The sequence below is a fragment of the Dipodomys merriami genome, unplaced genomic scaffold (genome assembly GCF_024711535.1).
Source record: "Dipodomys merriami isolate MVZ:Mamm:240054 unplaced genomic scaffold, mDipMer1.0.p SCAF_8, whole genome shotgun sequence".
In the NCBI taxonomy this organism is placed as follows: domain Eukaryota; kingdom Metazoa; phylum Chordata; class Mammalia; order Rodentia; family Heteromyidae; genus Dipodomys; species Dipodomys merriami.
The window spans coordinates 11,356,865-11,369,928 of record NW_027206401.1 but is presented as its reverse complement, the minus strand read 5'-3'; the positions used below and the strand labels follow the sequence as shown (position 1 = coordinate 11,369,928).

Genomic DNA, 13,064 nt, shown 5'->3' with positions numbered 1-13,064 from the left:
TGAAAAGAGAATATACTAGGCTGGGAATGAGGCCACTTCCAGTCTCAAATCAAAGACCTTCAAATACGTTTCTTCTTTGTCCACGCACTGTCAGCTGGCCTCTCCTGACATGCAGTTACACCAGAAGGTCACACTATTCTTTCAAGACGTAGCTATATAAGTCTGCTGATAACTGCCTCCTTCATTTCTGTTTAAATTTCTTCAGCCAGGCACAGTGGTTTGTACCTGGAATCCTAGATCCTCAGAAGGCTGAGCTCTGACAATCATGGTTCAAAGCCAGCCTGGGCAGGAAAATCTATGAAACTGATCTCCAATTAAAACCTAGGAAGCCTGAAATGACATTGTGTCTCAAAGTGATTGAGTGCTAGCTAGCTTTATGTACAAAAGCTCAGGGACACTGTCCAGACCCTGCATTTAAGCCTCAGGACCAGCATAAAAATAAATAAATAAATAATAAACTAGAGCGCTCCTTGGATTTAACTTGGCATAAGGAGATGTTTTTATTTGCCCATAAAAGTGTCTAGGCACAATGAAGCATATTTGAATTTTCATGTCCTCGGGAACACACCACATCCTGGCATCTGAACTGCTGAACACAGCTTTTGTTCTTTAATTTTTTTTATTGGCTCAATTAAAGGGACTATTAGCTATTACCATGTGCTTTCAAGGAAATGTAACTGATGTTTGGGACAGAATATTTCTTTGTCATGCAGGATTATCCCAGTAGTGTATAAAATGTTTAGCATCTCTACCCTGTGTGGTGCTTTCTGTGGAGAGCTTCTAAACATGATTATTTTTTGAGAAATAAAATTGGAGGGAATTCCTCTCAACACACATGATAGAGAAAATAGCCTCCCAATGTCAAAACTGGAAATCAATTTGTGGGGGGGGGGGGGCAGGCGGGGAATTTTGAAGCCAAGTATTAACTCACTTCTCTTGAATAGGATATTTTTAAGGATTTCTTTTATTACAAAGATGTTCAGGTTATTCACATCTCCCAGTTTATGTCACAAAATTTAAGTTTTAAGCTCTAGATTTTTCTGTACCACATACTAATATTTGCAAAGTGAATTACACTTGTCTTATTTGCTGGGTCAATATCAAGATAGGCAATTCAAATTCTCACACATATCTGTGACTTAACACAATTCTGTGTCTTCTTTTGCACTTCTCAGTGCCCTTCTACTCACAAACCTTAATTTGAAAATAAAATAACTTTATAAAAAAATTAAAAAGTGGATAAATGTGATCTAGATCTTCTCTGATGGGCTCCACTAATCCAGCAGACATGATTTTTTTCCTGGTCTTGTGTAATCATAAAAAAAAATCAGTACAGTCACCATCAACACCATAAAAGTTATCACCTTAAGTCATAAAGTTGAAGCTGGGCGTGATAGAGCCATTAAACACTGTAAGCTTTGCAAACATAACTCCCATATGTGCATGGATAGGTGATCCTGAAGTGAGATACTATATAAAACCGAACTGCGGTGTACCTTTTCCTTAGCAACAGCTGAGCGGGTCGGGGGTTGGAGAACTGGTATGCAGAGCTCTGTGTTTGCATTCTGCTCTGCCCAGTGTAGTCTGTGGCTGTGGACAAGTTAACTTCCTGAATCCCTGTGACTTGAACATTTGGGTATCTAGCCTACCAGCTCTGTCTGAGGACTATGTAAGATGTGATGAATGGCATTCAATAATCTATGTCTGCTTGTCAAATAAGGATCAGCCTCTCACCACAGCATGGTGATAGATCACATAACTGTGATCTATTCCTCCTCTCATCCTCCAGGGTCATATTCTGGAACTGGGTAGTACCAGTGACATATGAACTGTGATTTTTTTCCTATCTATATTTACCTGTGATTAAAATATAGTATATAAAATTAAACTCAGAAAGAGAATAACTACTAATAAAATAGAGCAATTGTAATAATATACTATATTACAATTGCAGCCTCATTATCCTTGCACTTTGGAGCCATTATTGAGCAAAATAAGTGTTTCTCAAACACAAGTGCCAGGTACTGTTAACAGTCAATCTGATGTATAAGACTGCTACAGGGACCATTATGTGGGAGATGTATATGGCGTGGATATGCCAGATAAAGGGATGATTCACATCCAAAGAAGAGCAGTGCAGGGTAACAAGGTATTTCATCATGCTACTCACAAATATGCTCACTTTAAAACCTGTGACTTGATATTTCTAGAATATTCTACTTTGTATTTTTGGACTATTGTCAACCTCTAATAACAGAAATCTCAGGCAAACTGCAGAAAGGGGGAACTACTCTGCTATTTTATAAAATGTGACGTTCTCTTTTTTTTTTTTTTTTTTGGGTCCAGTCGTGGGGCCTGAACTCTGGGCCTGGGCGCTGTCCCTCAGCTCTTCAGCTCAAGGCTAGTGCTCTACCACTTGAGCCACAGAGCCACTTCCCAGCTTTTTTCTTTTTGCTTATGTGGTGCTGAGGAATTGAACCCAGGGCCTCATGCATGCAAGGCAAGCGCTCTACCACTGAGCCACCTTCCTAGCCCAAATGTGACATTCTCCAGTGAGCTATTGCTGTCCAACTTTGAATACAAAGAACAGTACAGTTATGGAGTTAGGGCATGCGGTTTTACATGATGAACTCCAGGTACCAGAACTATTTTTTTCCTAATTGTATCTTCTAAGCCTTGGTTTTCTGTCCATGAAAGGGAACTAGCACTTGCCCTGTCCATCTCGTACTCTGTTGCAAGACCAACCACAATGATGCTGAGAAGATGGCAAATAGCTGTTTTAGTCCCATCACAAACTTACTGTGGTTAAGTATCACCCTCGATTTACGCAATACAAGTCAGTTTCAAAGACTCAAATAAATAATACAACAGAACATAAAATCCACATTGTAGAGGAGGGAGCTGTGATGTTGTGTGGCCTTGCTGACCAAGCCCCTCTTTTGTTTCAAGTCTTTGTTATAATTTTCATAACCATGGACATGCACACAGGGAAATCAAAGGGAAAATTCAGCAATAATAGTGAACATGTATCCTGGCTTTATTACATTATTATTTATTACATTATTGTAATTAATTAAGCCACATACAGAAACTCTATGCATGGTCATTACCTCCATCACTCCTATTGTACAGCTGAGGACATTGAGGCCGAATGAGGTCAAATAATTCCCTCAAAGCCACATATCCAGCAACTAAGAAGCTGAAGGTTTATACATGGGTAAATCAGGAGTGCGTTGCTGGCAGGTACAGTTGGCTCCTGTCTGTCATCCTAGCAACTCAAGAGGCTGAGAGTTGAGGATCCCAGTTTGAAACCAGCCCTGAGAGACTCTTATCTTCCATGAACCAGCAAAAAAAACCCTAAGTGGAAGTGTAGCTCAAATAGTAGAGGGACAGGCAGCCTTAGAGAAGAAAAACAAAAAAGCCAAGAGCATGAAGCTACGAGTTCAAGCCCCAGTGCAGGCGTGCGCGCGCGCGCGCGCGCGCGCGCGCGCGCGCACACACACACACACACACACACACACACGGAGACTCCATGGTGATGAAGCCACATAGAACCCAGGGCAAAGCAGATGTGTGTGTCTGGCAGGCCCTGTTAAGAAATGACTTCACCCGGCAGGCACCATTCTTTTACTGCGGAGCCAGTGCCTTTAAACACCCATCTGGTATCAGAGAGGTTGCTCTTTGCCTCTTATTATTTTTTTTTCCACTTTTACTTTCTCCAAGCAAAGGTCATCTGGTACATTCACGGAGGTGATTAGGGTCATGAGGTCTGAAAAACTTAGAGCTTCTCCTCCCCCTTTTACTATTCCAGACCTTGTCTGTAAAACCACAATGTTGACTTAAAGAGATTCATATATATGTATGTATATATATATATATATGTATATATATATAATATTTAAAGAACTTCTGGGCAGGACAGGCTTATTATATCCAAGGGTAGGCAAAACCTGATGATCATAGAAAATAAAGAGGATTGATGGATCTGCGGGGGGGGGGGGGCGGGAGGAGGGGGAAACAGTAGCAGAGGAAAAAAATGTAAAGAAAAAAAAACCCACACTTTTTCCCTCCCCAGAGGCTGTAATTTGACTGCTGTCTTTGGCTGGGCTCCAGAGAGGAGGCCAAGCGCTTAATCTCCTCCCCCCCCCACCCGTCCCCTCCCCCCTCCCCCTCCCTCCTCCTCCACCTTGTGGGGCCAGGGAGGGGGAAGGCGGGACGAGGACCCACGGCTGCCGCAGCCCCGGGGAAGGAGCGCGCGGGGCGGGGCAGGCCGGGCCGGGAGCGCCGGGCGGAGATCGGGGTGAGGAAGAGGAAGTCTGCCGGTGGGTTGCAGCTGGAGCCAGAGCCGGAGCCGCCCCGCGAAGCTCAGCCCCGCGCTGCGCTGCTCTGCGCAGCTCCGCCGAGCGCGAGCGGGGAGCCGCCGCCGCCGCCGGCCCCCGGGAGCCGCCCCTTCCCGGTAAGCGCCGGCGGGGGCTCCTCTGGGGATGGGAGCGGGGGCTTGGGGACCCTGGCCGGCGCCCCGATCTTGCGAGCGTGGCGCCCGACGCCCCGGCGACCCCCGCGCGTCCCTCCGGGGCGTGGGCAGAGCGCGGAATCGGGCTGGGGTGCTGCGGGTCCTCCCCGTCGGGGAACCCCGAATCCGGGTCCCCGGACACCCCCCGCCGCCGCGGCTGCAGCGTTCGCTGCTCGGCGGGGTTTCTGGGATCCCTGGAGGGCGTTGCCCCCTACCCAGCTCAAAGGGGACCCCACGGCCAGGCGCGTCCCCCCAACGCGATGCAGAACGCAGCGGCGCGGGCGGGGATGCGCCTCTGCACCCCAACTTCCAAAGCAGCGCTTTCGGGGTGGGAGTTGATGTGGGGGGGGATGGAGAGCCGTGGCTGGAGTCGATCGGGGACACCTGGCGGGCGGGGGGGGGGGTGTCCGCGCCGCGCGACCCTCTTTGTGTCCTGGAGGGGGGGGACCCTCTCTTCAGCCGGAGTCCCCCCTCCCCATGCCGGGCACGCAGCGAGGGAAAGCGCCCCAGCCGGTGCGCTCCCTGCGCCGGGCGAAACAACGGGGTGCCGGGCGTCCCCGGTGTGAGCCTGCGGGGCGGTGAGGTTCTGGTCCTTGGCGGGGCCTCGGTGCTGCCCTCGCGTGGCCGCGGCCGCCCGCGGACTCGGCTCTTCCCAGCGGCCACGGGGAGCTGTTGGGTTAACGCGAGAGAGTGGCTTGAGCCTGGCTGGGGATTGTGGACAGGTTGGCCCCAGAGGGCTTTCGTGCTTTGGGTTCCAAAGCCGGAGCCCAGAGTCCGCCTCGGGGTCGGATTTGTCCTGTAACAGAGCTCTAGGCCTATGCAGACCTCAGAATTCTGTAAAAATGGGCCTGAAGGTGAAAGTCAGCACGGCTTGGTTCTGTTTTTTGTAACTGACTCCTTCCTTCCTTCCTTCCTTCCTTCCTTCCTTCCTTCCTTCCTTCCTTCCTTCCTTCCCTCCCTCCCTCCTTCCCTCCTTCCTTTCTCTTTTTCTCCCTTCCTTCTTTCCTCTCTCTCTCACTCTGGCTCACTCATTTGTTCTGGTACTGGGGCTTGAACTAAGGGGGGGGTCTGGGCATTGTTGTTTAGCTTTCTTGCTGTAAGGCTGGTGTTCTACCTCTTGAACCACAGCTCTAAATCTGGCCTTTTGCTGACGAATGCAAAATAAGTATGTCTCAGAGTTATCTGCCCTGGATGGCTTAGAACTGTGATCCTCCAGTCTCAATTCCTCACTAGCTAGGATCACAGGCATGAGCCACCAGTGCTCAGCTTGTAGTTGACACACACAAAGAATGTATATAGGTTGTGGGTGTTTTATTAAAGTGCCAAGAGTACATTTTTAAGATCATCATGACAAGAGATTACAAAACTCCATTCTAACTTTTAGTTTGCTACAAGGGATGTGAACACTGCTACTCTGATAGCCTGGGCTTCCTCTCTTACAAAGAGTTACACATGAACAGGTAGTTTGTAAAATTTCCTGTGGGACACACACACACACACACACACACACACACACACACACACACACACACACACACACACACACACACACACACACACACACACACACACACACACACACACACACACACACACACACACACACACACACACACACACACACACACACACACACACCACCCTACTGGTATTTGTTCTACAGTGTTTCATATCTCCATACAAAAGTAACTAGTTGACCAATACGCATTGCACTCACAACCTGACTTACAGAATTTTACAACTACTTAATGATGATGATGATGATGATGATGATGATGATGATGATGATAATAATAATAATAATAATAATAATAGTAATAATTGGCTGATGTCTGACCTTTGAACACCTTGCAGTGTGTTTTCTCAATTCCTGACTTGGCTTTTTGTCTTAATTTGAAGTTCCATATCCAGGACACTAAACCACCCAAGGAAACTTTCTTCCCAGACATCTTGCACCTCCCTGGCTGCTTCCTCTTGAAGGGTGTCAGCAGCAATCTCTGCATGAACTTCCCAACACTTCCTTTCATGGCCTCTACCCAGAGCCAAGGTCAGATCAGAACTCTGCTTGTGCTTTTCCTTGGCAGATTCCCTGATTATCCTACCTTCCTCATGGCCACCACTGTTTTCAGTATCATTCTTAATGTGTTACATGCTTGGTACCAAATCTATGCTCAAACATCCTCAAAGAAGACGTGATTGGCATCTCAAGTATATTGACTAATATCCCCTTTTAGTCATCCTTTTTTAACCAAAAGAAAGTAGCAACATAATTTTTCAAAACCAAGAATAACCAGTACCATTTCTACTTTAAGGAACTACTTACAAGCCCCAAATCTTTTGAGCCTTTATTAAACTAAAAATGATTCTTGATCCGTACTCAGATTTTTAATCCTGCCATCCATTCTTTGCAGATTTCTCTCCTTTTCACTATTGGTAGCAGGTTTCTCAAAAGATTGTCATTCTTATCCTCCTGCTAGGATGTTTAGATCTCTGGACTAGCCTTACCTGGTTGGGGTGGGGGGTGTCTTGGATGTGCTAGCCCAGCCCTTACAACTTACAGACCCAGAAAGCACACCTCACTAATAACAAGAGCACTGGGATTGCTTCTATGCGGCTTGACTCTTGCTTCTACATTGACCTTAACTCTGCTACGTGAAGCGTTGGGATGTGGAATATTGGTAACAAAGGAACAATAATAAAAGCTCATTTTTTGGATTCTCTGAGCTTGCCTCATTTCTTCCTCTATAATGCCAGAAAGACTGGTCCTTACTTGCAGCGTTGTGCTGAACGTGACATGCAATAATCCACATTACGTGTTTTGCGCATCTGATGTGCTTTGAAGATGTAGATTGTTGATCAGCAAGACTCAGGGGGCTCCAGAGAACACCTGACGGTCTCTGTGGTCACCAGTGGCAGAGCTGTGATTGAACTCTGGCTCACGTGTCTTTCACCAAACTGCGCTCCTCAAAGTGCTGGTGCACGGAGACATTCTTTTGTAATGGAAACATAATATTTCACTCTTGAACAGAATCACTTGTCTCTTTTGATTCAGGGAATATACAGTTTCTAACACAAGAAGTCTATGCATTCAGGCAGGACTGGGAATAGAAACACTTTCTAGACAAAGACTCTCTAAGTAACCTTGTATTTGTATGTAACAAGCTTCGCAGTGATTAATGTTTCATCCCAGGCCCGCATCAATCTTACTTGATGAAATGAAATGCTGACCCCAATCCATCCGGCCATTCAGAGCCCTGGGCATCTGTGCCAAGTAGAACTCACCAAACTGACTGGAGAGCCAGCAGTTGGAGCGGATTACATTCAGCTTCATATGACCATGCTGGCGCAAAGGACAGTTGCTGCGGCAAGGAGGAGAGTCATAGTGGCTGATCATCCCACAATGATCCAGACTTGCTGTAGAATGAATGGGCTGGGAGGTACTTTGATGCCACAACTTTACATAGTCAGGGGTGACTGCCCCTCCCAGTGATCAGGAGTTCACTGGAAATCTTGAATGGTTTTCATGGTGGAGTCTCAGAGTATCTTTTCAGTCTGTATACATAAGGTTACCAGAAGTTTTTTTTTCTTTTTGTTTTTTTCCTGATGGAAAATCAGCCAAGTGAAAATTTTCCAAACCCGAACATCTTCTTTGGGTAAATACTGGCGGTCTTCCATATCTGTGGGTTTTGCATCAAACCAACTGTGGGTTAAAATATCTGGGGAGAGGGAGGAGGCAGGGAGAAAGAGAAAGATTGTGTCTCTCTGAAGATGAAGAGTTTGTTTTCTTGTCTCAATTCCCTAACTAATTTAGTACCATCAGACTATTTACATAGCATTTGTGTCGTGTTAGGTATTAGAAGCAATGTAGAGCTGAGTCAAAGGGATGTGCACAGATGTGCAAATACTGTACCCTTTGGTCTTTACAGATTTTGGTATCCTCAGGGATCCTGAAACTGGTCATTTCCACCCCCATCCCTTATAAAGGGACGACTGTGTTCAATTACCATTTGTTGGAAGGATAATGCTTGCTGTATCCTTCCAAACCATAAGCTTTCTCTTCTTTCTCTTTCTCTATATAATCTAGTGGAAAGACAACTTGGAGAGTGTTAATATCAAGCTAAAACTTTTTCTAAAAAAAAAATTTGAGCTATGCCCACTTGTAATAACCCCGTGGAAGGAGAGTGGGGGTTTTTCTGAGCCTTTAATTAAGAATGTTGTCTTGGTAAGTTTTAATAACTAGGGTCCTGTGTAGTCTACAGAAGTCTCTTATCTCCAGTCCTGGGATTGTCCATTACTGCATTGGACCAAAAGTTAGTGATCCCTTTGATGTGTAAGGAAGATATCTTTTTCAGTTGTTAAAGGATGGGCTGGAATGTAGCTCATCTGCAAAACACTTGCCTAGCAAGTGCAACGTCCTGGGTTCAGTTCCCCCCTCCCCATGCAAAAAAAACAAAAAGAAAAGAAAAGACAAAATACAGTTAACAAAAAAGATATCAAAGGAAAAGACCCAAGTTTAAATGAGTGTGCACCCCATGATGGCCAAAACTTTAAAATCCTCATCAGAGCAATTGTAAAATCTATAAGGCGTCATATTTTCTATGTATTATATGAAGTACAAAGTAGGTTCTTTGTGTGTGGCCACATCAGATGCTACTTAAGTGGCCAGAGAGTGGACAAACATGGAAAGAGGTCCACAGAAAGATGTCCCAGACCTGGGGATGACAAACCTCCAATATTTGATTCAGGAAATGTTGTTAGCTTGTCATCCTTTAAAGATGTAAAATCCAACTTTTGTCATCAACTGTACACAGATTGGTTGGATTTGGCCTGTAGTTATTGCTTGTTTACTGTTCTAGATGAAATATTTGATGTCTGTGATAGTCTTCGGAGCTGCTGCAGGGACCCAGAGGGAGAGCGCTCCTAGGTGAGGGCTGAGTTGACTTGATCTTGATATGGACTGACGCGGAAGCGGGTTGGCCTTTGTCTTTTCGCAGTCAGTCTTGTGCATTTTCTCTTCACGCTGGGGTCAGAGGTCTGTGTGACGCATAGCAATCAGTTCTGCCTGTGCCAGATTTCCACCTTCTGCCTAGGGTTAGATGCTGAATGGGGAGAAACTTGTTTGGGTTGGCATAAAAGCCACACTGAAACTTATCATTGTTGACAGCATCGGAAATGAGGACAGCCCTGAGCATGACACCCGAAGTCCTGCTTCCCCTCTTCCTAGCCCCTCCCCACATGGATTCCTGTGTCTCCACCAGCCAACATAACTCACAGCCATGGCTAGGCCATGCTGTCTGTCTCTCACATGGCAAATTCTCCCACACACAGTGGAAACACTTATTTCCTTCCCAGAGCCCCTGCTCATCTCGCTGCCTAAAAATGTGGGCCTCTCCATTGCTGTCCTGAGGTGGGAGCCTATCAGTGAAGTGCTCTGAACCACTGGCAAGGTGACAATCCCCTTTACAGATACTCCCTTCTAAGAGTGGGGAATGGCCCTCCCATCTTTGAAACAGCTAAAAGAATGACCTCCTAATTTATTCCAAAAAAGAAGTGAGATTTTCCTCTGTAAAGCATTAAGTTCAGAGTCTGACATGAAGTGATTGCTCAGTAAATACTAACGTACTCACTCAGAGCCCATTATTGGGAACCTACCATTCCTAGACTAACTCCTCCTGACCCACAGAGAAGAGGTCATCTCCATAGAGAGGCGATCAGTGCAACGGGGGAATTGAGAGCGATGCCTAGGCTACCTTTGACTCATGGTATAGGGAATCTTCTAGAACAGAGACTTGAAGAACTAAGACATGGGGATGATACAGATGGATTCTTGTTTCATCAGTTCTAAGACACCTTTGAAATACATTTTTTTTTTAATTTTCAAAATTTGTGTTGGGGATTGAAGTGCACCTCCCTAAGTGCTCTACCACTGAGCTACATACATCCCTAGCTCAAGAAACATCATCTTTAATGTGCTGCTAAGAAAGTAAACCCAATGCTGCTGATAGTCTCAGCACAACCTCCTGGAAAATGGATCTATAAATGGTGGAGTACGCATCTCCGTATCAATAAAGGGCATTTTCTTTTGTGCTTAACACTTGGAATAAAGTACTTGCACTCCAGATCTGCCTCAGTGCCTTGTAACCAAATTTGTTTTCCCTGCTTCTTAACTCTGTGATGTTGAGTTGGACCTGGGAAGTATCCAAGTATTTATATAGTCAATAAAATGACTGCAAGGCATTTATGATTTGATGCATTTTGTAAACACAAAAAACAAACAACAACAAAAACCCACAACAGTATAGAAAACATTCACTTTGGATGGGCTAAAGGGATATCAGTGAATTCTTTTCAAGTGAACTTGACCTACCCCTAATGTGCATCGGGTGAAGTGGAGCAGTTCCCGCAGCGGATAATTCCTTTTGGCAGCTGTCTACATGGATGTGTGAAGCGTTAGTGCACATAAATGCTTTCCTAGAGAAAAGAAGGCATTCGCTTCAGGCTCACTTCCTTCTATTTTCCAGATTTAATTTAACAGAAATCCTCCTCCACTCCTCCCTGTCCCAGGGGGCTCAACTCGGCTCTGCCAGAGGAGGTCCCTGCTGACTGGGGGAAGGGAGGAGGCTGCTCCATTTCAAGCCAGCCTCCTTCCCACTCTGGCTGGCCTCGGGGTTTTCACACTCCAAGCCCACTTCCCTTCCAATATGGCCCCACCCTCTTCCTGGTGAGGCGAATTGGATATGGCTGGAGCATTTGTTCTAACCACTCTTGACACTGTGTCCTAGTCAAGTACCTTTTTCTACAATTCCTTGGGGTCTGCCTATCTTTTTTTTTTTCTAGCTCACCTCTTCCCCTCCTCACAATTCCTTTAACTCCTCAGTTTGGGGCTTCTTCCAGCTGCCATAAAGTGTGCCCCCATGCTATTTTGATGTTCATTTCTACACGTTACCCAAGTCTCCAGCCCCTCCGAAGCATGGCTGGCTGTGGACACATGATGAGTCCATTCTTCCTTCTATCCTTTTGAAATGTATCCCTTTCCTGCCCTTATCAGCTGCTGTCACCCTCTCCTAACCTGGCTAATGACACCGGAGCAAATTCCCCTTTCTGGACCCAGTCAGACAGGGAGGTTGGGTCAGCAGCCCCTGGACAAGGAAAAAGCAAAGCGTTGATCTTCTTCTCTCTTCATGCCACCACCTCCTCCTTGTGTCTTCTGTATGATTAAAGGGCCCCATGCTTCAGGAGCTCCCCAGAGGAGATACCTAGCCTACTGGAAACAGAAGCCTTTGGAAATGAGTGGGTACAAGGTTGAAGTCATTCCTAGGCATTAACTACAGTCCGGCCTTAATTGAGATGATTTAGAGCTGTCTCCCCCCTGGGATGAGAAAGCTGGTGGCACTGGAGAAAGGTCTTCCACCAGGAAGAAGGGCCGGATCCCCATGGCTGTGTAATCACACAGACAGTCCTTCGACCCCAGCATCGGAGCCCCTCTGATGTGCTGCACGAGGGGAAAACTGTAATCTAAAAGCATAAATATACGATCCTGTGTGTGATCCCTCCAAGCCTGGAACCCTGTTATTAGCTTAAGTATCTATGTGGTGCTCACATCGCATAGCTGCCTCAAAGGAAGATTCTGAAATAGCTTACGGTGTAAATAGTCAGGTGTCTCCTACTTTTTAAAATTTGAAGCTATGGGGCATATAAATGATAAAGCACGAGAGGGAGTCTGAATCAAGAACTTAGGATTGCTGAGGTAGGGGCTGATTGTAGAAGAGATATAAGCTTCAGAAGTTTATGTAAAAAAAAAAAGTTTTCATTCACATGACTTGAGGGACTTCCCATCCCAGAAGAGATTTTAGGGACTTTCTTGATAAGGAAGCATGGGGCTGTTAGGATAATGAGAGGGTCTGGGAACAGATGGAGAATGGACAGGCAGTGAGAATGATTAGTATCAGCCCTGTGGAGCAAAGTGCATTGGGAAGCATTTGGAACGGAGTTATAGAGGAGAATCTTGGTGGTCTTGGCTTGTGTCCATGTTTCTTCACTGACCATATAAGACAAATGTGCTCCCCACTACCCCCTTCTCCTTCAGCAAGTGTTTGTACTCAAGTCTCAGGAATGCCATTTAATCACAACCCTTTGTGCTACCTGACCTTGAAGCTCATAGAGCAAAGAAAATAGTGTGGACATACTGGCTTTGTGATGTGAGATCCACCGTGGTCCCCAGGTGCGTCCCGGCACAAGCAGGCTGCCCACAAGCCAGATGGCATTTCCAGACTGTCATTAGGAGACACTTGTATTTCTTGTGGTTATTTTTCCTTGTACAGTTTACCTGAAAAGGAAGCAAATACAATAAAGTTATCGTTACTGAATTGTGTGATGGGTGGGGTTGGGAAAAATAAAATAACATTTTAAAAACTTGATTTGTGGTGAGTTCTACAATGGGATACTGGTTCTGCTTTATGATCAGTCTTGTAGTACAGTGTGCTGTCCCATCTGGTGATAAAGTTTAAAAAATGGCTAAATGGAAAGTTATTAGACACTTGTTTCTAATGTC

At 45.6% G+C, this 13,064-nt stretch overlaps 1 protein-coding gene across 1 annotated transcript in view; it reads left to right on the top strand.

Moving 5' to 3' along the window:
- The first annotated feature begins 4,315 nt into the window (after positions 1-4,315).
- Plekhg1 (pleckstrin homology and RhoGEF domain containing G1) overlaps positions 4,316-13,064 on the top strand; it is a 194,333-nt gene continuing 185,584 nt past the window's right edge. Inside the window, exon 1 of the mRNA XM_070010950.1 lies at positions 4,316-4,456. The gene's annotated coding sequence lies outside the window, so the exon portion shown is untranslated. The remainder of the gene's footprint in view (positions 4,457-13,064) is intronic.